The sequence below is a fragment of the Aphelocoma coerulescens genome, chromosome 1A (assembly GCF_041296385.1).
Source record: "Aphelocoma coerulescens isolate FSJ_1873_10779 chromosome 1A, UR_Acoe_1.0, whole genome shotgun sequence".
In the NCBI taxonomy this organism is placed as follows: Eukaryota; Metazoa; Chordata; class Aves; order Passeriformes; family Corvidae; genus Aphelocoma; species Aphelocoma coerulescens.
In genome coordinates, this window is record NC_091014.1 from 62,661,072 (window position 1) to 62,686,651 (window position 25,580).

Genomic DNA, 25,580 nt, shown 5'->3' on the forward strand with positions numbered 1-25,580 from the left:
GAACCAGTGGTTGCTGTTACAGTTTTGATCCTTTCTTCCCCTGCCTGGTTTAGCTGCCTTTATTAGCTGCAGCATTTCTCCAAAGCTAGAGCTCTTTCTCTCAGCAGTCTCTCCTTTAGCACAGAAAAATGCATATCACAGCTGATTCTCTCCCTAATTAGAGGAATTTTAATATCTCTAGAGTCACATTTGACTGATAGGACTCTCATTCATTCAGTAATGTAAGCCTCCATTCCGCCTTTGCTTGTCAGTTTAGAGTATTTCTGGCAAATAAAACTATTCCTTCCCTATCTTTCCTTGCCCCAAAATCCAAAACAAACAAACAAAAAATGCACAGGAGTGTCAAACTTTTCTAATAACTTTCCTAGTGGCTTGTTTTTACCTCCTGTAGTTACTATATAAAGCTTCAATTCTTACTTTCACTCCATTGCAAAGATGCAGAGTTTAGTGCAAATTAGTCTGAAAAATCCAGTGTTCCTTTTGCTACAAGTCCCTCATTATTGCATTTTTAAACAAGTGAAGAAATGCCTGACATTAAAAAATAACATGCTCCATTACTAGACCAATTACTGGCTACTACTGTCTTATATACCACACATCAGTAAAAAACTCCATGGAAATACAGACTTGGAAACAAAAAAGAATCATTAACATCATTATTTTACAAGATTCTGAAATGTATTTTTTTTATATGAAGGAATGCATAATAATAAAAAAAAAAACCAACAGCAAAAGTCTGCAGGCAAGAGTCTGTCACAGTTTACTTTTAGCAAAGAACCCTAACAGCCTCCAGCAATAAAAGCCACACTTTTCTAGCAAAATAAAAACCCCAGAATCCTCCTCCACCTTGAACAGGTTAAGCTGTTCATTACAGGCCCACAGGGAAGCTCAGGGATACTACTGAAAGGCAAAAAAGGCAGAGTAACCATAATTATAAGAAAATCCTTTCTAAGAAGTGTCAAGTACCTGGAATGAGAAGGAACTGAGTCTTTCCAGACTTCCCAACTTGACCTGGATGCTGAAGGCTTCATATCATGTATGATTACAGAGAGACTTTTATAAACTTTGGTTGCTGATCCCACGGCACAGTTTTTGACAGGGGCATACTCAGGACTGGCAAGGACAGTGTTGCTCAGTCTGGGATCTAGACAGACTTAACAAGCTGAGAAACATAATGCTGAGGCAAGGTTTCCAAGCAGGTTCCTCGAGGAGTTTAGCACCAAACTTTTACATTTTCATTCATTATGGAAGACACAAGATATCAAGGATGACAAATCTTATCCACTTCAAAATTAGCAGCTTTTCCTACTAGTTCACATTAGGCTCAGGTCATCATACAAGAAGAAATGGATAACCTTGGAGATGGAGGTTCTGAAGTTCTGAAACTCAGTAGTATCAGAAGCAAGATCCCCCACTTGGAAACTAACAGAAGATTCTGCTTTGAACCACTGACTCATCAGGTCACAGAAGTGAAAAAAGGGGGAATCTAAGCACCAACTTGATTACTGCTATGATGAGACCATTCAAAGAGGGGATGTGAATTCAGAATGTAACACACCTGGCATGAAGTCCTGGTGCCTCCTTCCAATTCCTGCCCTGTATAATCAACCTTCAGAGAAAAAACATCTGCAAATGTCAAAATTCAGCAGGTCTTATTTTGGTTTTTGTTTTTTCATGTTTGCTTTTTTTCTTAAATATAGGGATTGGTGGTATCCTAAATTAATGTTTTTAAAACATCTAAATTTTGGATGCTTGGAAACAGCTTGATACACTTTGCTACTTCACATGCTGTCTTCTGGAACTAGGACTTTCACTCAGGGACTGTTTGTACGATGCCAAGAAAACATCCCTCATCTTTGTGGGCCGAGTCCTCCTGGCACCTCTTTGAAAGAAATGAAAAAAATAACCTAGTGAAATGCCCAAAGTAGCTGGGATTCTTATCTATACTCAATTTCCCCCTCCCATTTCTCAGAGGAGAAGGGCTGTTTACCTAATCAGAAGATTACATTCGTTGATCAAAGGATGAGGGGAATCCGCTCTAGCTGACACACCCCATCCACATGCAGATTTCGGAGCATGGCCTCACTGAAGCACAGTGTATGGCAACATAAATGAACTACCCCTATATTAAGTCACCAGATGTAATCCTGACAGCAGCTCCAAGCTCCTGGTTTCCTCCTCCTCCTCTGATCTCTCTCTTTCTCCTGCCTCCCTCTCTCTTTGCTTTGATGACTTTGACAGCCAAGTTCTTGGAGAGTTACTCCAGGTTACAACGTGTCACCTTTAATGGAATTCAAAGCTTTAATTCAGAAAGTGGCCACTCTTGACCTCTGGCCCCACTGCCACCCACTCTGCCACCCCCCTCCTTTCTCCATCGCCATGGAAATGAATAGCTGAGCGAAAAAATTGGAGCAGGCAAAGTCTAAAGCTTTTCACAGAGCCCCCAAAAGAAAGATGAATGAAACTCATTCATCACTGAGCAAGGGATCCAGAGAGCAAGCCAGAGGCAGAGCAAGCAAGGGAGAGAGACAGCCTGAGATAGAAAAGGTTACCTCATGCAGGAAGTTATGTGATTTGAAAAAGAAAAGCACAGGAGGTGTGAGGCAACATAGTTCACTTGCAAAAACTACAGATTCCACCAAGAAAGATGCTGATTTGGGGAGCAGGGGTGGTTTCATCAGCCCCTTCCCAAGACAGAATTTCATAGGAAAGGATTACCAGGAAAAGGATAGAAATTTGAGGGGAGAAGGGAGAAATGCCTGAAAAGAAATTTCAGTTAAAGTCTGAAGGACGGACTACTCGTGGAAAGGAAAAAAATATAATTAGAAAGAAAGCTGTGTTTTCAGCGTTTAAATTCCCTTCAGCAAATCTCCTACTTTAGAGAGAAGTATTTTTCTCCCAATACATAGACCTGCCTTTCCTCCCCATCACCTCTGCATCACACAGCTTGATTTGTCTTCATATGTGATATCAATCAAATACCAAAGCAATTTTTAGCACTAGGGAGTAAAGCACTTCAGAGGTAATAGCTTCATTCACTCAGACATAGCACCAGCTTTCTGGTGTGTTCCTCTAATTTACCCATTTCTCCCAACCTCACTACAACTGCAAAGAGCTCCTTCTTTTCAGAGCATCTGAAGCAGATGCACAGTAAAACAATAATAATTAAAAACACAGTCAAATGACACCACGTATCCCAACATCAGATGAAGGAAAACGTGCTACTTCACGCTGTCTCATAGAGCTGAGGGAGCTTGCTGATGCCAGTGACAGAAAGAAAGGGAGAAGGGCAGAAAGGAAAGCCTGAAATGCAGCAGCTCCAAAGAGCTTATTTGCCTGCACCACTTGCAAAAGAGATAAGCAGGACAGAAGGAAGGCAACAAGCTGTGACAAGTGATTCCCTAAGCACAAAATCTTTTGCAAAGGTATTAGATAAGAGTGTCACAGATTATATTAGGATATTTATATAATTGACGACTTCCCAGAATAACCAGTCAAAATTCATCTCAGGCATACCAAAAACTAGGCAGAAGCAAGCAGGACCTTTGGGGATGGTTATGGGAGAAAAGCTGTAAAGGGCAGATCCCAGTAAGAGGCAAATTCTTACCTAAGACTGCCTTCCAGCCTTATCCCAATAGAGAAATAATAATGCACTTCTCCTTTTCAGTGAAGGCCAGTCCAAAGCTTAGCCATTAAGTACAACTCAGAAGAGAGCCTACCTAGAGATTAAGTGATAACTCCAGGAGATAGCTGCCCCTCACAGAGTGATTACCATGCTGAACTGTGAGATTCTTTCTCCTCCTTCCGAAAGCTAATCAGGCATGATTCTCTTTCATTCCTCCAATCCTTTGGCCACAATTTAATTCCTTTTTTTCAGCATTCGAGTGAAAAGGTATCACCCGAGAGGCAGGAATCATTAAACTTTATTCAGTGTTAATTCAGTGAACTGGATGCCAAGCCAAGCTTCCTGGGAATGACGTTAGCACCTCTGCTGGCCAGTGAGCTCAGACCCAGAGCTCATAATTAAGCTTCAGCTTTTGGTTAACCTGTATTACTCTCTATAGTGGCTCATACCCTGCCCCAGCCCGAGCTACCCTGAGGATTCCTCAGGGAGGGAAATTCAGGTACACAAGCAGAAACACTCACTTTAGTATACAAACGATATACAGCCTGGGAATCACAGTTAAGAGGGACCCAGAATATTCACAAAGCCTTCTGAATAAAGAAAAATAGAACTGGCAACTTGTATACAAACTAACTGAAACTAAAGCTGGCATTCTCCATTGCTTCCAAATCTCTCTTCCACAGCTATCAAAACACATCTATCAAAAATGGAAGTAGGCACAGGTACCACTCCTTTTCACCTGCAGAATGCCTACTATTGAGGTGGTGTTCTTACCTTCATTCCTTGTCATTGGGGAGTCAATCCCTCCACACACACAAAGGATAAGATCACAGGTATTGCCTATTAAAGCTAGTGAGGCACATCTCACTACAGAGGGATGCCAGCACTGAAGGCACAATGCAGAATTGCTGCTACCCCTCTTGTCCTTCATGAGAAGCAGCTCTGCTAACATGGAAAAGCCACAAGTAGTGCTACAGGCTTGTAGCCTGAAGACAGAAGGGAGAGCACTGCAACATGGCTGAGGGGGAAAGGAAAGAGACCATGAAACCCTACAGTGATGCTCCTCACATCCTCACACTTTGCCTCATCTTCTCCTGGCCTCTGAGCTGCAGACCTCTTCCTCTCTCCCCACCTCCATGTAGCTTTGCCTATTCAAAGCTGGCTTGCAAACAGAAAGAGATCACTTAGGAAAGGTTTTTCTAGTTCTTAAAAAATCCCTGTTTATTCAGGGCATGGCAAAAGTTATTAGGATGATGCTATTCCACAGACAGAGCAAACACATAGCCCTGGTGTAACAAACGTGTGTTACTGTTAAGAACAGATATCAGTAATATTTTAGTGAGGAGTTACCCTCTAACTGGTTCTTCTCTCCAGTGGCCTCAGGCTCAGGCTTTGAATTGTCTTGAATGAAGATGTCTCTGGTTGATCCATGCTTAATTCCTGCTGTAGGGCAGTTCAGGTCAGCTTTCTGCTGCACATCTGTTTATGTTAAACAGACAGATTTTGGAAGCAGCAAATTGTGCCACAAACGGCTCCACAGAGGTGGGAAGCCTCATTTGGTCTTCAAAGAAACTTCCTACAGTACACTTAAAAAACTTCAGTGCGCCAAACATGAAGGACACCTGCAAGTCATTAAGTACTTACTGCTGAGCAGACAGCTTTCTGGGTCACCATCTGTTCATCAAGAGCACCAGCTCCTGGCTGCTGTTGCCCAATTCAGTCCAGGCTTTGAACTCTCAGCCTTGGCAGCTCACAATTACTCAAAAGGTAGCATGGATGGTTCTTCTGTGTCAGCAACACAAATCAAAACACAGTGTCCCAAGAGAGAACAATTCAACCAGGCACAGTTCAGTAAAGTCTGTTTAAGGATTACAGGGGCTAATCAGAATAGCTCATAATGTATATGCCTCTGTTTGTGGTATCTAGTGCTGCCCTTCTAATCTCATCGAGCTGCCTGCTTATCTGTAGTTATCTGGCTCTGGTAACACTTATTGTGTGTGTTGTTTAAACAAAAGTCCCCTCTTATGCTAGAAAGTTTGCTACCTAGGCAACTGCTCGCAGAAGAAAGGTCAAAATTGCCCAAACACCACGACTTGTTGAAAACACTTTTTGTAGAAACAGGAGGAGCTACCTGCATAAAGCTCAAGAATAAATATCTGATCAGCTCTAGAAATCCAGAATTACTTTCCCACTGCTCCACAGAACCCAGGTTGGCCAATGCTGGCACTTCTATCCAAAGTTTTCAGCCTAAAGTTTCAGCCTTTTGAAGTTGAATCAACAGATGGATCCAACTAGACCAACACAATCATCAAAACAGGCAAAATTAGTCACAGAGGCAAAACAAAAGGTAATGGCTCCTAATGCTCACTGGGGAGAATGATGATTGTGTAAAACAAAGCAGGACAAAGAGAACAGGGGCTGCTCTAAGGTCTGTGAAACTGATGTAGACTGTAACCACCTTCCACATCACAGGCTTACAACTTCTGCTTTCTTGCCCCCTGTCCTCCCCACCCAAGTCGTATTACACAATTTAAGGACTGGCACAGTTCCATATTCTCAGAGAGAAGAACAAACAAATTTTCCCATTTGGGAAAACCCTGTTTGGTATTTGATGTTTCAGAATCATCTTAAAGCCAGCAATTTATTATAGCTATAGCCAGTGCTCAAATTGAACTAGAGTTCAAAGCTGCTAAGCTTCTTCGTTCTTCTCAATGAGAGGAAAATCAGCATTTCCCTTGATTCTGGAAACAGAACTGGCTTATCCACATGACTAGAAAAGCATGTTGTGCTCCCATAAGCAAAGGAAGCCTACAATACTGACATCTCCACCCCACCTAAACACAGTCTACCTATCTCAAAAATGCATGTTTTTCTTCATTCAGATTCACCTTTCTAAGAGGCTTCATACAGGTGAGACTTGAAAACAGGAAGACAATGCTTGGATGGAGACCTTGTGTACCCAAGGACCAGGGCTTCAGGAATAAGGGCTGTGGCCTGCCTGTCTGCTATCAAGAAAATATCTCAATTGGAAAGGAAAGCATGCATTTAGCTAGCATTCCACAAAGGAAAGGTAAGCAGGAGAAAAAAACAGAAAGAAAACAGAAAGAACAACCAACAACAAAAATATGCTTAGAAAGGAAAGAGTAAGCAACTCTCTATTTTGATGGTAAATGACCTCCCAAAAGGGCCCTTTTAGTTTCTATAATGCATATTTCTCTGTTCCCTCTGTTTCTCACATGATGTTTGACTCTATTTTACTAGGTTTACAGGAGCCAAGTTACAAATTGATATGATAAAGGGCAACACAAGAGGTGTGACTTGCAACATGCCACAGCCTTTGTAGGAAGCAAACTGGCACCTAAATTACAGTATTTGCATATTACAGTTAAAAAGGGAACTCAATTACTTGTTAAAGCAGGACACATTTGCTATCTTTTAAAACACAAGCTTCTGCTTCCCTGACCTGACCGCATTTCACCTCTGAGAAGCTGAGAAAAACTCCTCTGTCAAGACAAAATGGATGTCCTTATGCAAAAGCCCCAAGTTAGTTCCTTGTAGCAATCTTCTGGTATCCACAACTCCACATTTGCCATTTACACTTTGTAAGATGAAGGATCCACTGCCTTCTAAGGAAAGCTTTTGTGAGATTATCATCCTGCCTCCCACCATCAACACTGTAATATAGTAAATTAGTTTGTAATTGAATTTTTCTTATCATAGCTTTTCCCAGCAAGTTAGAGAGGCCTTCAGTACTTGTAATTTTTCTTCCCTAGGAGATATTTATAATGTGGTTATCTGTTCTTCTTGAGTTTGTCAGGCAGACTAAGCTCTTTAAGCCACAGAGCAAACTTTCTCCAGACACAAGTTTGCTGGAGAGTTTTTCCTTTCCTTTCTTTTTTCTTTTTGCATCTTTTGAAAATGTTAACACCTACACAGGATGCCTTATCCTGGTGTTTCTATCATCACCATCATCACCCTGGTCTGGCCCTCTCTGGCTTATGCCTGAGATTTGGTTTTAGACTTTTCTCCAGAGCTCATCTGCCAATTCCTGCTTCCTATGACCTCCTAAAATCCTTTCTAATCACTGCTTTCCAGTTATTTCCACTATATAAGTTTCATTCATACATATGGAGATAGTAAGGACCAAAACATGCTGTGCTAAGACACTTGCATCATTATTTTCAGCATTGACACATGACAGGGAAAATGTCACCCAACCCTAAGACACAGACAGACACAAAAAGGAACAGGTGGAAAGAGGCTCCCTGCCTTCTCCTGATGTCTTTCCCTCTTCCCAAAAAGGTAGAAAGAGGTCCTCAGCAGCCTCAGACTGTTAATAATTACTCCAGTGCTCAGTCAGTAATGACTTTTGCAATATTTAACATTTTCCTTATAGACTAAAGTCTAATTCTTCATTAATTTTTAAAAGAAAAAGAATTAAAATGTATCTTCAGTCTTTAAAGAAAATACTTGAAAGTATGATCATCGGGTTACATTAAAATAATAAAAACCTATGTGGAAGGCCAGAACAAAGAATCCCATCGTTGTTTTGGATTTTCTTCATCTGGCGATTTTTAGGCAAATATCCTGACAGGAAAGGGGGAGGAGTGGGGCTGTCAGCACCGTATTCAATGAGTATAATTACACTGAATTAGTGCTAAGGGGTTTAGAGAGAGGGAAAAATACTATTCCACAGAGTTAATATAAAGTGGGCTTTCATGTACATACAAACCCACAAGGAGCAAGCTACTGCCTGCTGAGACCTATTTGAGAGCCAAGGGATTGATCGGACTCGGCCAGCCCTTGCTCAAGAGAAAAGCTGCAGTTGTGAATTACTGTAAAGCAGCATTCACATGATTGATGGGTTTACCCCCACCACCACATTTGTTTCAAAGATCCATTTTGTCTTCTGTGGCGACGGTGTGAATTAACCCCACTCACAATGGCTGGCTGGATTTTGCAAGACCAATCCAAGGTTTAGGAGTTCGATGGAGCTTTTATCTTATGCAGCCGTGTGACTGGAAAATGGGAAAGAGATGCTGTTTAACACTCAGGCTTCTGAGGAGCACCATAACATCAACCTCCTCCAAGAGTCTGCAAACTTTCAGACCAGGCAGCTCACGCCTGGAGAACACTCTTTGAAGGAGCTCTGCCTCTGATCTCCCTTGCAGTCTGATACTACACCCACTTGTCCTTACATCCAAGGGACCATAAGGTGTATTTATTTCATCTCTTGTCTTTTTAACCCAGTAGGTTTTCAGTAATAGATTTTTTTTCTCCTTTTTCCCAGTGAAGAGCAAGAGAAAGCCTCAATTCTGTATGCAGGAAAAGATCCAGAGACTCCACACAATTTGTGATGGGAATCATCTTCAATGCTCAGGCACTGCAAGTTGAAAGTAGTTAGAACAGCAAACAGAATGGGAGACAACAATCAGAAGTGGGCCCAGATCATGACCAGCTTTTAAAAATGTCCTGAGATCTTCTGAATGGACAGTATGACACAAGAATCTGGAATTTTATGAAAGCCCAATCACACACCTGCTTGGGGACTGTCCCACAGCATCTCAGGAACTGATTTTTCAGCCAGGAAGAAATAAATCTGTGTCAACTGCAAACTGCCCTGGGCTCCTCCCAATTCCCTGGATGAATAACATTTTGTTTTCCTTTACATGGTAAATACATTGCTTAAAAGAGAGGAAATGAAAACCTCAAAAAAAAAAAAAAAAAAAAAAACCAAAAAAAAAAAAAAAACCACCACAAAACTGCCTTCAATACTATTAACTACACCAAGTTTGCTGCAGAGAAGCGAAATGTAATCTTCCTACACACAACTCTGCCAAAGCATTTCACACTGCATTGTTTCATTTCTCTTGCCCTTAGTCTTCCATAAAAACATGTGTCTTATCCTACAGCACTTCCTCAGTATTCACAGTCCTGTTCTAGCCACAAGGATGAATAAAAAAAAAGGATGCATTGCTACCGCAGTCCTCAGTGTCCCTGTACTCCTACCATTTCTTAATCACTATGCAGCATCCACTGCTCCTCACAGTGTGGGAGCCCTTTTTCCCAGCCCCACCATCCCAACAGCTGTCCCAAGCCTGGCCCTGGGAAAAGGCTCTAAGAGCATGACAATGCAGCTTGTTTTCCAATCAATGTTAGGCCAGGGAACTTCCCAGCATGTCCTGCCTAGTTTTGTCACATCAAAGTTCCCTCCTCAGGTTTAGAGCACCCTGCAATCAATCCCCTTTGGTCCTTTCTTGGATACCACCTTCATCTGCCTTTACAGCTATGGTAGATGTTCCAGGAATCACAAAGTCAAATGTTTTGAGAGGTCTCTGCCTCTTTCAGGAGCCTCCCCAGCTCCAAACCAACCCAGCCTCCAAAGAGGCAGATGCTGAAGTCACACCAAATGGGGCCAAGCACATTTTAGCCACTACATCCAATTCTCACTTAGAAATTCTCACTCCAAAATGAGTCATACCTGAAAGCACACAGTAACTAGGTTAGTCTCTGTGCACCAAACCACCCATACAGACCACAACGAGAGCTCGGCTGTCCTGGAGTGACTGGGTTAAAAGATGAACACTCAGCATTCTTAGCAGCATATGGAAACTGCTGTTAGACCACCTCCTGCAATCATACAACATTTCCAAATTTTATATGTGCACATTTTATTAACTCCAAAGGACAGTGTGTTCCATTTTACTGTGAAAAACTTTCTCAATTGCAGAGAATCCCATAGACCCACTGGACCAAGGTGAAGGCTCACTCCAGTCCCAGGAGGCTGGCAGTCCTTGTTTCTCCCTGTCATATGACAAAAACATTTCCACTGAGCTCTGATCAGCACACTTAAACTCTTCCCTCCCCCAGAAATCCTTTGACTGTGCAGCTCAGCCCAGTGGCATTAGCAGCTGGATGTCAAACACAGGTGTGCTATTAAGAAAGGTCAAGTTATTTCATTTCCAAAGCCTTTGCACAGTGGAGCACCATTCAAACCAGGCATGTTTTTTCTCAAGTCCCACCTAAACAATGATTGACTTTAAATAAAAGCTACTTGTCATGCCTTCATTCGCTACACTCAGAGGTGTGGTAGGCAAAAAGCTCCATCATTAGAACAAGGAGGTTATCTGCAAGCTCAGTTGGCTTCTGCCACTCCTGGTGCTGTGTGTGTCACAGCAAAACCTGTAACACATTTAGTGACTTGCATGATGGCAAGGAACACTAAGCCCTTGTGCCCATGCACAGCACCCTCCATAAAAGCCACTTGAGCTCATCAAGATTAGGAATGAGCTCTTTCTTAAGTCCAGCCCAATCCAGTTAACAGGCTTATATGGAAATATTGAGAGGCAGGGCTGACAAGTGGCAATGCACCTAACTTGCACGTACCAGTTTGCTAAAAAGGAAGAACATGTCAGCACTGCCTAGCTCAGGCTCACAATTGCCTCTTTCCTCTTCATATATTCCTTTACAGATGCTTTTCTCTAAAGATATGAATTTAAAATGGCTTGGGTGACCTTTGTGATTTCTAATCACTGTTATAAATCTTGTTCCACTAGCACAAAGAGAAAAACCAACTGTTAAAGACAAGCCCATTTCATACTTCCTGATGAAATAGCCTTCCTTTCCTGCTCTTGGCATATGTTTGCATAAGTTGATTTTCTTCTGCTAAAAAGATGCTGGCATGCATTAAAATAGAAAAGAAAGATGCACAGAGATGTTTTGAGACTGTTTGCTGTGACATCAGCTAGTGATAAGACACTACTGCCCCATCTCCCTCACTCCATCTGTGCACAGGAGTGCAACCTGGGGAAAGGGTTGCAAATGACCTTCTGCTGAGGAGCAAGCACAGTGGCAGATATCCAACCCTGCCCTCCCCACCACTGCTGAGCATGCAGCATAACTCCAAAATGAAGGCTGAAACAAAAGCTTCCTCCCTTTCAAAAAAAAAGAGTTGCTTTGGGATTCCATATTTAAAAGGTAATAACATTAAAGTACCCTCAACCTCGACTTACCAAGTCTTGATTTTCCATAACAGGAATCACAAAGGGGATGAAGAGGGCAGAATAAACAGCAGTTTTGAAAATAATACAAATAATTCTAGGAGTTAAATGAAAGAGATTTTAGAAGCGTGTTACTATGAGAAGTTAATATTAAAATCATTTTCTTTGAGATGCAGGGAGACTAAGACAGCATCAGATAAACTGAACACAGTTAGACTTAAGGGCAAATGGGTAGTTTGCACAGGATATTTCACTTCTGACAACATATTTGTTTTCAAATAATTGTCCATTTACAACAGCTGAAAAGCATCAGGGCAACAAATTAGAAGTACATGGGTGCAATTAGCTCACATTTCTAACATCACAAACAGCTTCCTGGAGTACAGTTTGCCCAAATGTTAGTAAAAAAAACCCCCACACATCCCACTCCAAAAAGGCAGAAGCACCCAAGTTGTTAAATTATGCAGCCAGTCTAAATCACAATGAGCCTATATATGTATATACATTTATTTTTACGTATTTATTTAGTTACTTTGGTGGACTTCAGATACTTTGGATCAGGCTTTTAGCTAAAATGCTTAGAGAGAATTCCTCTAAAAGGCAAAAATATACAATATTGCACACATACCAGCTAAGGAAGAAGAAGTCAGAAGGACAGACAGGACTTTTCAGGCTTTCCTCACAGGGAGGTACAGAAGGGGAGAAAATCTCAGCTACAGTCTTGAGGATGATAATATACAAGCCTCCAATTCAGACCAAGGCTGATCAAAGTGAAATAGTTGGTGATCTAATGATGACATTACCATTTTCAGTAAAGGTGAAAGTGCAGTAATTGTTGTGAACGATTTCTTGTCAGTGTAACCAATTCACATGGTGGCAGTTAGTTTGAAGATTGCAAAAGGAAAATCTACAAGGAGTAAGTCCCAAACAATGGAAAAGAATTTATTAAGGAATTAGGTAGGGCCACTTCTAGACCAATTTCCAAAGTGGGGACTGCAACAGTTCAGATACATCTCCACAGGATGTAAACAGAGAATTCTCTCACAGTCATTTGAAATTTTCACACCAGAGTTACAGCCTGATTATGGTGTATGACTGGGAGGCTACCAGTTCTAAGGGAACCAGGTTATAAAAATCACAGTGTGGGAGTCGCTTCTTTCTGTTCCCTGAGAGCTGTCCTTTCAAAAAACATGCCAAGAATGAGCACAGATAATCTGAAATGATGCCAAAGTGCAATCACTGATGATACTTCTGGTCAGTCAGGAAAAAAAAACAAAATTACTTCGCAAATGTAGTTTAAGAATTTATTCACTGACAGAATGTCTTCAAGAGAAAGGAAATGGAAATGCAGCCCAAGTGAAACTAATAGGAGAGAACAACTTTGGCAGGTGAGACATAAAATGGAGATTAAGAGGTCCAAGAGCACAGCTGCAGAACAAGGAAGCAAATAGACAGTGACAAGTAATAAGGCATTCCCTAAGCACATGGGAAGCTGGAACTCCAGAAGAACCAGTGGGTCCTGCAGACTCTCCTGACACAAAGTCAGTGAGGGCAGAAAGAGAGATTGCACAGAAGTTAAATGGCTGCTCGCCTTCAGTTTTCACTTCAAAGCAGGGAAGGGAGACACACACCCCAGGGTTACACAGGTAAAGAACTGGAGGCAGAACTGCCAGACACAGTTAGGGGAAATAAAATAAAGCAAATGAAAAAAAAAGAAACTACTCGAGAAATTTGATTGCACTACACTTCATTTCCAGAGCTGAGAAAAGTCATTTAAAGGCAAGTGTGAACCAGCTAGCCTGAACCAGAAGCCTCACAAACTAGAGAAGTCTAAAAAAGCACATTTTTCACAACGATAAATCATGCCTCACTAAGCTACGAAAAGGCTTTAAAAACATATCCTGGCTATTTTTCACTACATGTCAATTGTTCAGATTTTCAAAGACTTTGAAACTGTTAGGAGAGCTTTGTCATCTTGGGACAGGAAGAAAGGTCCTGTCACTCTTTCAATATCAGCCAAGGAACAGAGACTCCCAGGATAAGAAAAATAATAATTTTTTTCGTACAAAAGGGAGATGTTTTAGCACCCCAAGTACTGCTCAGGATCAGTGTTGCAGAAGGCATTTGTGAAGCATCTCAAAGAAAGAATGGAAAACAAGGTGACAAAACACGGTGCCCATATAATGTGGCGTTAACCACCTTGTCCTCACAACTACCCAGGCAACTGGACAGCACAAATACCAGGCAAAATCCACCACAGACATACTGAAGTCATATATCTGCTTTCATACCACTGTACACCAGCAACTACTGAACTAAGTCCTAGACATCAAAATAGTTCTGGAGACCGATGATGTCACATCCCTGTGCCTAGCGAAAGAGTCATTCCAGAGTAGACAAAACTTTGGAACAGCACTTCTAAAAGTTTAAACTGTAATATGAAAGAAAATGTTTGACTGTGGAAATTATAACGTAATTATAGAATGCTGGGTTAAATTTCAACTAAATGTGATTGCTAGAATAAGGGCATGAATTGTGAGCACGCTTAGAAATAAAGAAACTGAAATATTCTGTTGATTTAGAAGTAGGCATGGGGCCGTAAAAGGCTACTGAAAATGAGAAACATGAGAGAATGTGCAATATTTATGAAAGGTGACCTACTGCACTATTTAAATAGAAGAGAGATTAAAGCAAAGACAAGTTGAGGTTATGAAAATAAGGGCATTATAGACAAATGAATTCAAAATTAAGATTCAGGAAACCTCAGCTATTCAGAGTAATGAAAATACATCTTCAAAACCAAAACGGATTGCTTGTGGCTTATCTGTTCAGGGGGGAAATCTCTTTCAGATCTGTCCACATTTAAAGCTAAGGAAGATGAACAATATTTGCTAAGAGTTTTAAGGAGCCCACACAAGCTTGGTTTTAGAGAACTCGACCCATGCTCTTCCATCCACTTTCTCATCATGTAGAGTTGGGCTGCTGCTCACAGAGCATGATCCATGCCCTGGGAAAACCTAGGCCTAATTCACAGACTGACCCAGCTGCTGCTACAGAAGCACTTTCTGCCTTCAATGGTTCAGCTCCGCAAGGCAGCAAAACTGGGACCTGAATCTGAGCAAGGAAACCACAGTTCACCTGGGATCAGCAGCTACAGCTTGGAAGTTCTGCTACTCCAAAAAGTATTTAGGCCTAAAATACAGTTTTTAAACTTGATATAAATGAGATTAGAAAAATATCCCTTTCATTTCATACCAATCATGCTTTGCATCAGGCAGTGAAAACCATGCTTATTCTCTCCTAAGGGCACTGATCAAAGGCTAAAATACCTTTTGCACCAGAAGTTATGATTATATGGGGAGAATAAAAATAAAGAAAAAAGAAAAAAATATTCAAAACACCATATCCTGTGAGGCAACTGAAAAGGACATGCACAAGTTTTGGGGAAAAAAATGAAATCAAGTTTGTATTTTTGTTCAGTTCTACAATAATAGTAGTAATAATTGTAAATAACAATTACAAATTATTTACAAAATAATTGTAAACAGCTGTAATAGACAACTTGATAATAACTTATAATTATTGCAACTATTTAAAATGTTTATTAATACTACACTTGGATTTTAATTCTCAAAGGTATGCTTTGAAGAAAATTTTAAGCTGATCAGGAAAGGATAAATTAGAGAAAATGCTCCTCACTCCCCACTGCTGTATTCTACAGCACTCATTTGTGAGACATCATGATCATAAAAATGCCCTAATGAACAGCATCAGCTGGACACCACAGGGCATCATGAAGAGCTTACTGTAGCCAGTGTGTCTATCTCATATGTAGGCTAAGTTCTTGTTTCCATTCTCTCAATGCCCATTAAGTGCTGAAAATGTTCAGATACAAACTACAACTCCACTGACCTGGAACAGAAATCATGGATTCAGTAACTCAGAAATTTCCATTTTGATAAGCCTTAGATTAAATATTTCAACCTCAATTTTTCTTGACTTAAGACAGATAATTTACACTTCACAGACTTCTCCCGCTCTGAGTTTTTTGTTTGTTGCAGTTTAAATAAGACAAGAAATTCCCACCCACAATTACTTGAGAAATCTCAGTTGGTAAAATCCCAACTGGAATCAGAGCCTCATTGCATATGCTGAAAGTGTCAATGCATAAAGATGTGAACTTGTCATTTACAGTACATGTTGCACAATTAGTAAGTCTAAAGTTATCTAACACATTTTTGCTATACATTCCTACAGTTCTGAAAGTTTCTCCAAGCAGAGACTTGCTTTTGGTATGTGTGTAAAGCCTGATGTCAGGGTAAAGTCTCTACACATCTCTCTTTTTCTCTATAAAAACACACGCCTGCCATACCCACTCAACCTATATGGTTGTGGTTAGCACAGAAAGAGGGGCTCTTATTTAAAGGACTTTCAGACATAGCCATAAATAATTCAAACTAAAATACAGTACATAGCAATTAAATGAACAAAGCAGATGCTGTCAGATGCCACCTTTATTTTTCAAGCCCTTGTCTTGTGTGGCAGTATTCAACCTACAGCTATTCTCAAAAGCTCTCACCCTTTGGGAAAATTAGTACAGAGGTGCTGTATTTGGGCACAGAGAAGCAGCCAAAGAAAGGCCAGGACCATGAAGGACACTGTAGCACCAAGTAAGAAAAGGTGCTTGCAAATGTTAACTCAGTTGCAAAATACTGGAAATGCCTGTAAGTATTTTTGAAAGCAGCTTCAAAATAACTTTTCTGGATCAATACTATGAGTAAGAACAGGAATTTCACACACTTCTCCTTACATTCCCATCCCTTTTTGAACTTCAGGTTTTTTTTTCATCATGAAAATATGACCAATTTTGCAGGTAGTTATGAACAGAGAGAGAAAATGTTCCCCTCTCTCCTACATTTCTGATTTCAGCCAACTTTATAAAACATTTCAGATGATTTCTCCCTTCAGAGATAAAATCAAGGGTTGATCCCAGCAGGAAGATGGCAGCCTCCACCTCACATCAGGATAAACCCAGAACCTTCACAGCACTAGACTGTCATTCAGGGACAGGTTTGGCCAGTGGTTATGCACCGCCCAGATTCTGCCTTGGAAAGTTATGGTTCTTAACATGGACTAACAGAAGCAGTTTACATTGGAAAGTGGAGGAGAAACCCAGCTCACCATTAGCTTGACTTTACAAAAAAAATTAATACAAGAGCAGTTCATGCTTAAACAGGTGTCCAGAAAAATACCAAGTGAAGCTGTCCAAGGCCCCATGGTAAAAGTATCACTATAAAACTTATCACAAAAGCTTTCATCCCCACCCACTCACAAAGGGCATGGACCTGAACCCATACTGTGTCATCAGAGAGTTTTATTTCCACTAATTATGTTAAAGTTATAAATGAAGTTTGCACGATCAAGCAAAGACTTCACATGCACTTTTACATTTACTTTGTCTAAGTAAATCCCAGTGTTCTCAGCAGGGTAACTCAGGGCCCATAAAGATGTTCCAACAATGCACGAGACATGCAAAGATTATAGCTCAAATTAGAAGTGATGGAAGGAAGAGAACAGCGCCTCTTAAAACCCATACACCTAAAATCCCAGTGACCACTCAATATTAATGAGTCCAAAACAAACTAAAACCCATGTCCCATTTAATGACAGGCTCTTGAGCTAACGAACATGAAGGGAGAGGAGCTTGCCTTTTCTTCTTTACCACCCCATAAACACAGTTCCCATGGTATTTGCAAGCAGAGCAAAGACTAGATTCAATGTAGATACCCCTACTTAGGCAGCCCATAATCCCTGCAGCTCTTTATAAATCCTCTGCTGGTGGATGGTCTGTTTGGAATTAGTACTAGAAGGAAAATGAGAGCAACCTTCAGGCTCCTCTGAACTCTGCAGATCTCTGGACAAACTGGCCAGAGGACAACCGTAGCGTAACCGGCTTGCACATGGGTTTCTGGTTTGGTTTGCAGGGGTTTTTGGTTTGGTTTGTGGGGGATTTTTTTTGTCCTTCTGCTGCATAAACAAGCCTAGAAGTGGAGGAGGCCCAGAGCACGGAACAAGTATGCTAATGCCATATCGTACCAACTGCCATGCCAACAGCAATCACACACACGCCTGCTCACACGCTGCTGCCAAATAATCACTTAAGCAAACATCAACCACAGAGATTAGCAAAAGCATCTGACAACATGCAAATCGGACAAGAAACATGGGCTGAAGGGACATCTTAGCAAAGTGAGGATTTAGTAAGTGAAATTACATGAAGTTCCTGAATCAAAGCTTGCAGCATTTTTGGAAGACTGCTGAAAATCCTATCTGTAGGTTAGTAGATTTTTTCCATCCACTCGTCCCTACTGCATATCAGCTGCAGCCAGACAGGCTTCTAATAAAAGCAAGTGACTCTTGCACAAAGGAAAACATCTTTCTGGCCTCTGGGAAGGCAGCAATCCAAGCAAACAACCAGGCACTCAGGTGGCACAAGCTATTGGGAAGCAACCACGGCATCTCAGGGGCTTTTCAGCACCAAAAAGCAAGCTAAGTCCCTACAGTAAAAGACTGGTTTTCCAGGTGAAACCATCCTCGGCAGAAAAAGAATTTCAAATTATTTCTGTTTAATGTCATTGGGTGGGGAGGCTACTTTTAAACATGTAATTTTTATTGTTTGAGCTAAAGGAACAAATGTTTTTCTACCAGAATTAAGGAAGAATATCAGGACAATCTCTTGATTTATCTTTAATTTACTAAAAGATGCTTCACTCCAAAGGCACTTTCAATGAAAGCAATGAGATTTTGTTGCAAGTGCAAGAAGTCACAACCATTTTGCAGCATTATAGCTCATTTGTGTCTTTTTTTGAAGAATTTTTTACCAAAAGAAAGGAGGAGTCACTCTTTCTAAATCTTAGACTGAATTATATATTCCTTATTCTGATGAAGCTCTTGCTGAAGCATCAACTTTGCCTGAATAATGTTTGGAGGATGTGTGCCTGGTTAAATATTAATTTCTGCTAGACAGGAAGAATATTATTTTCTAGTGAGCTGAAAAAGAACTAAATATTGAAATGGAAGAAGCTTGGTTGTCTGAAAGCAAGCTGTAACTTTGTAGCACCACTGCACAGACACCACCGTATCAGAAGTGCCATCTTTCTACCAAGGCTATTTCTATATCACTTCCTATCTTACTTTCAAAGACCATAGACTTTCCTTAAGAGATCCAGCCTTTACCATCTGACAAAGTGCCTAAATGAGCATTACACAAATGTTAAAATGGGCATTTTTAGACAATGTTATTCTTTCCACTGTTGCTCACATGCTGTAAACCTGCTAAAAAACAAAAAGACAGAACACCTAAAATAGTTACCTTTAAATACAAAGTTTTTGATATAAGAAATACCCTTACACAATGTATTAAGCACATTCTGGATGCTCCTATCAGAGAGGAAAAGATGCTACAGACTGTGAGCCTTCTGTTGCTGGCTACAGATGGGTGCATACATTTGCATTGCACTACTAAGGCTCCTTTGCACTTCGAGATACATGATGTGTGAGGAGTAGAGCTAAAAAAATAAATAAATACATAAATGGATCTGTTGTTTCAGTGATCCAGTAGAAACAAGGAAGCCTTAAATGCAAGAGTCATATCATCTTTAGTTGGTTATGAAACTAATGCCACTGTTCACACAGCTCTGAGGAGAACAAAAAAAAAAAAACCAAAAACATGAGAACAAAACAGGTTTTGTGCCTGATATCCACTGGAACTGAATCTGAGAAGTTAGTTCAGTTATTTCTGTGCAGGGACACTCTGGCTTCCACAGATACATATCTATTCACTGTTTGTGTCAGCACAAAAGGAATTCCTATGCACGCATGGAGTCAAATTATCTGGTTTTTTGCCTTTTTAATCCTTAGGGACAGAAAAAGCAACAGGTAAATGCAATTAGCAAAGTCAGATGATGAAGACAACAGCAGAGTTGTCTCTGTGCCTTAATGAGCTCATAAGACCAAGACCAACTTTGCACCCAAGCCTGAGAATCAGCCTACCTCCACCTCATAGTCCTGTCCTGCCTCCACTCAGCTGGACCAGCCTCCCTAAAATATCTGAGCATCACCCCAGGTGCGTAGATGAGGCTTTCAGAAGGAAAGCAGAGCCCATCCAGACTCATCTTCCCTCCCAATTGTTCTGTCTGGTTTTACTCTTGAGGGGAGAGGTTTTGTATGGATAGGGAATTACTCCAAAAATATTGATTGAAGACGGCAAAATTCTGTTTCATTTATGTGGTTAGCTACCTGTAGACCAGTGTCAAAACAAGGATTTAGACTGGGGTATTAAAGAATTTCTCCTCTTTCTCTTCCTTCCCCACAGCCATTTGACGATGGTTTCATCCGCAACTAAATAGGGGATGTTTACAAGGTCCAAGCTATGCTGAAGCTGTGTAGAAACTAATGAGGAAGGAAGATTTTTATAATGCTCTCGTGAAACATTTAATGAGCTCTGAAATAGTGCTGGCAGGCCTCAAAGGAGAAAGGCCCAGTTTAAAAGTGAACTTTGTAGTTTACCAAATGGCAATGTGCTGGAGCCCCATGCACTATTTCTTTTCAAAGACTATTTTTATCAGAAAATACCCAACTCCTGTAATGCTCTTCTGCTCTAAAAGTCTTTACTCCTCTGCTGCAGCTGCCATGCAATCAGTGGCACTTGCCAAGTAATGTGCTTCTAAGGCCCAAAATGATACATTAATACATTTTTCTTAATATACTGTACTTAATGAATTGGATTTTGCCTCAGACATAGTTTTAGCTCAACTCCTCACCTCCAGAGGTCATCCCCACTGAAACCAGAATGTGCCATTCTGGGAAGGCAAGGAAGGGCTTTTTGGCGTGGAGGGATGGTGAGGGTGAAAATACCCTGGTGGCTTTATCAGGAATACAGCTTGCTCTTTATCACATTCCCATTCCCCCCCTTCTCATCTCCCATCAAACTGCCTACAGCTGTGTTCTCTCAATCTTCAGCCTGAAAGACATGAAAAAGCAGTCTGCAAGACGACTACAGTTTTTAGAAAGTCACTCCCACACATATAGACAAGGAAGGAAATAAAAAAGTTAAAAAATGAGAAAATCATCACAGTGCCGCTGCAGAAGGTAGAGCCAGATATTTTAAATGGCATAGTGATTCTGTTCCTTGGAATAAAAGAAGGTGAGACATACCAGCCAAGAGAGTGTCTGGTTAGGTGAAGTTCTACTGACCCTTTCCACCATGATAAGGTGAACCACTGCTGAAAACAAACTGAACTACTTTAATGCCACCACCTGCAACAGGTCCTTTTAAGTCTTGAAGATCCTTGTTTTTCGCTAGGGAAAAAAACTGTAGGAGCCTGAAGCGGGTCTGAAAAGTACTGACAAACTTGGCATCACAAGATCAGTTCTTCTGGCAACTGAGAACAAGCAAAATATTAAGTAGCAAATTCCATACTGACTGCCAGCTCCTACTTCACAGGTTGGATCAAGCTCATGTTAAAGGTAGTGGGATTAAAGAGTTTCTTTGCTGATGACCACTTCTGTTCAATCTAAAATCAATGGTATGCAAACCATATTTAAATTTTCTAAAAATCTATGTGGTCTTTATTTAGTGCCTAATACTGTTGACACGAGTAGCAAGTAGTCAGTGCCCTGAAATTTAGTGATACACAGAAGATTTGCCTTTTCTCATCGGGCTGCACTGCTGCTGTCAGTCCACAGAGACACCGCCGTACCATTTCTTACGCAACGACTGCTCTGTGGCTTACTGTAGTAAAACAAAAACATCCACATTACAGAAGACATTGTTGGCTCCTTTAATTCCATTTTTTCACAGTGCTTCTGCTGAAGAAATTGATGTCAGACAACTGACTCAAATTTCCCCCAACTCCCCTCAAATACACATTGAGCACTTGACAATGCCCACTTTTCTATTTTCCTCTCCACAGCTCCATTGGAGAGGACCCTCTGTGCATTCAGAGCAGCACAATGAAGAATGATTTCCAAAGCATTAACTTGGAGCCATTGAGACTTGGATGTTTTCAAAATGACTCTATTGTGCTCAAAGGATTCTAGACTACCCCAGCTACTCCAGAAGAGAGTCTTTTTCCCCTTTCTCAAAACATCCATCCCTTGAGCCATCCCTGGAGTGCATTGTTGGGGCTGATTCCTTAGTGCAGCAAGTTCCATCAGTCAAAGCTCAACAGATACAAATAATATCAGGATATGGATATAAATTAGTGCGACAGACCCTAAATAGTTTTGACAGGTTTAGTAAGTATATATAGCGACACAGAATGCTATTCCTGCTGTCAGACATCAATATGTAGACAGAAGATTGGGGGCACCATGGAAACTCAGCGACATAAGAGTGGTATTGATTGGATAGAAAACGAGGCTGCAATTTAAGCTTAAGGCTGCCAGAGATGCCAAGAATGGAGAATGACCTCCAGCAGTGAGTTTTCAGCATAAGCTCCCTGTGAACAAGCCAGTCCAAGAAGGATAAATCAGGGACAAGCTCACCAGGGATAGGGCTCAAGCGAGTGTCGGCTACCCTAAGCAGATGAGAATCACTCTATGTGTGCACGCGTTACAGTGACCTAGTTCGTTCAAAGACAGCATTTTGTATGGTTTATTATGGAGCCTTGAAACAAAGAGATTTCCTCAATTAAAGTCCTGAAATGCATCCTCTAAATGAAAATGCTTCTGATACACTGATCAGCAAGAGGTTGTAAATATCGAAGCAAAGCATACATTGTTACAGACCAATTCCCACAGAAAACACCACAGTTGGGAATGTAGGTAATGAGGGGGCCTGAACAGAGCAGAAGCAATGAGCCATGCCAGCTCCATCCCTAATGCCCTGGTCTTACACTAAAACACTTGTTATACCGTAACACTAGATAAATTGTATTTTCCTTGACAAAATAACCCAACACACAGAGAAATAAAATACCATGAGTTAAATGAGTACATTTTCAGAGCTCCTGTAAAGGATTATATTTAATTGTTATGTGAGGACTCAAGAACAACCATTCCCAGAATGATCAAGAAGAAATAGAGGATGTGTCAAGGAACTACCTTGCTGGAGCAACGACTGCTGGAAGTTTGCTAAGTAATAATATTCACATTCATGGCAAGAAAGATTAATCTACACAACACATTCATCAGTGCAACTGTGTCAGGAATAAGATAAGCCTCCAAAGTGTCCCCAGTGTCAGTATGGGCGCAGAGCTCAGGCATATGGTACTGGGATAGCAGCACTATGTTTTGTAATACTATAGTAAGACAAACCTTCTGCTGGCAAGGGATGCATCAGCCACAGACTGCATCTCAAATAACTGGGGATAGACATCTGGATAATTGCAAAAAACCTGGTTTTCTTAGGCCACTTCTACACTATGAACGAATATTTACCATTTGTGAAAGAAAGATTTGTTGCTGGCTTCTCTTTTTCCCCACCCAAGAGCTGGCTCGGGAGCAAAGTCGGTGAGTTTCTGTCCTTCAGTTTCACCCAAAGCTTCATACATAAAAAAATCACTGAAGAGTTTAGCTTAGCCTGGAGACAAGAGTATATTAAATCTTCACTTTCATTCTCTCTAGCAAAAGTCGCTAAATTATGCAGCAGGAATTTTTTTTCTGCTTTTTGGTGTCAGTCATGGGGGTTTTGGGTTTTTTTGGTCCAATGAAGTACCCTCTCCATGCACTTCCAAATTTTAATTCTTACAGCAAATTAACAAATTTTGTCACAAATACACCGGTTCCTATTTCCCTTCAAACTATTTCTCATGATCAAAAGTTCAGACTTCTTTTTTTTTTTTTTAATTCTTATACCTTTGCAGGGAGGAAACTGAAACAAACAAAACAAAACAAACACAGAGAAACATTAAATTTGTTTTGTAATCAGCTCAAGAACACTGCTCAGAACACCTAAAAACCCAAATATTTCTTTGTAACAATTTTTATTTTCCTTCTCTCTTTCTTCATCCCTTCCCTCCTTCTCCCTAATACAGTCAGTTGCACACACAGACTATTTCTTGCCCAAAAAGTTGAGCTTTGCTAAAAGCTCAAAAACAATCAGTGCCCAAAGGGAAAACAAGGAAAGGACATCAACTCAAGAGGTGATGAGCCACAGGTAAAGTGTCCCTCTACCGTAATACAAGTCATTTCAAGCAAACAGGACCTAGTTAAAACACCACTACCCATAGCTGCAGGGTTATGTCACAGAGAAAGATCTAAGTCGTCACAAACATTTCCCCAACCAGTCTCTCGGGTGTACATCCTAGAAGCCAGCTCCCGAGGGTGCCACTAAGTTAAAGCGCAGTAGACATTCACCACCAAGGCAAAGCCACTGGCCGTGTGGAAGAGAGCTGCGACAGCCAACTGGAAGACCTAAGAGGAGCTTATAAGCACGCAAAGAATGAATACTACCTCTCTCCTATGAAAAGTTGTACTTTTAAAAGGGAGACAAAAAAGGAGGGTAATGAGTTAGAAGCACCAAGGTTGGAGACCATGAAACATTTGCAGAATAACAGAGGTTCAACAAACAGGAGACTGTGTCTTCACCATTGTTAACTCAGATTTTCCCCCAACCTATCCCTCCTGAGGAAGGAGAAGACACAAACTAACGACCGCAGTTTTAGATAGATCTATCAGCCCTTGCTGGATTTAGTTGTTTCACCAAAAGTAAACTAGGGATAAGAAGGCAAAGTCCCAAGAAAAAGATCAGCCGAAGCGCTCAGTCTGAAGGTACAATTTAAACTCCCGAGTCTCAGCTGGGACATTCCTGGCACAGGGTAACTGGGACCCGCAGGGTGTTGGCCGCTCTGAGGTCACTTCGCTGCCCTTTTGTCCTCTCGAAACGGACCTGACCGAGTACTCCTGCCTCCCTTCCCCGCTGGGTCAGTCACCCATCGCCACCCCTGTCCCTCTCGCCCTGCACGGGCATTTAAACGCTCCCAGGGACCGAAGCGCCGCCGCCGCGGCAGCGCTCCGCACCCGGCGAAGCGCGGTCCCATTCCTGCTCCCGGGAACTCCCAGACCTCTCCCCCGCTTGCCCCTCGGCCAGGTGTCTCCGGGGGCTCAGGTACGCCCCTCAGGTTCCCCCCTGCTCCCACCCAGCCCCACAGGGCCGGCCACCCTCTGCGGAGCCCTGCTAGGGCAAGTGTCCCGCAGCCACGGCAGGGACGAGGGGAAGCGCTTCCCACCCCGCCCCGGGGGAACAAGCGCTGGAGGCACCAGCCGCTGCCTCGGACTTACTTCGGGCGGCAAAAAGCTCTTCTCCCGCAGCTGAAAGGGGCGAGCCGCGACCGTCCCCGGTGAGCAGCGGCTGGTTCTGCCGCCGCGCGTCCCTGCGCTTCCCCACGGACGGGCTCGCCGGCCGCCGCCTCACGCCCCGCTCCGCCCGCGCCCCGGCTCCCTCTCCCGCCGGAGGTTTCTCGCCGAGATTTTTATACTGGAGGCAGGGAACCTGATCCGCGCTTTGACTCGGCGGAGCCCGGGCTGCGGCGAGGCGGCGAGAGGAGGGAAGGCAGGCGGGCGGGCGCCGGGGCAGAGCGAGCGGCCGCGCTGCCCCCTCGTGTGATGCGGAGGGGCCGCGCCCGCCGGGCGGGTCACCCGCGGGGCAGCCTCGCCCCCGCCGCGGGGCTGGGCTGGGCTGGGCTGGGCTGCGCGGGGGGCGGAACGGGGCCGCTCCTCTCCGCTCCTCTCCGCTCCTCTGGGGCTCGGCCGCAGCTCCCGCGGGAGGAGCGCATCGGGGAGAGCCCGGTGGGGCGGTGCGAAGCCAGCCCAAGGACGCCTACCGGGCTTGTTAGCCCAGGCACCTTGCCCTCCTCTTCATCACCCGGGGAGAGGGCGAACCGAGGGCAGGGAGATGCGCCTCGCCCTACACCCCGGCAGGTGCGGGGTTCAGCTGCCTCCGCAGGTACAAA

The 25,580-nt window shown here is 42.3% G+C and overlaps 1 protein-coding gene across 1 annotated transcript in view; it reads right to left on the reverse strand.

Moving 5' to 3' along the window:
• Positions 1 to 25,230, reverse strand: part of PTN (pleiotrophin) — a 77,650-nt gene extending 52,420 nt beyond the window's left edge. Inside the window, exon 1 of the mRNA XM_069003138.1 lies at positions 24,910 to 25,230. The gene's annotated coding sequence lies outside the window, so the exon portion shown is untranslated. The remainder of the gene's footprint in view (positions 1 to 24,909) is intronic.
• Positions 25,231 to 25,580: the final 350 nt, after the last annotated feature.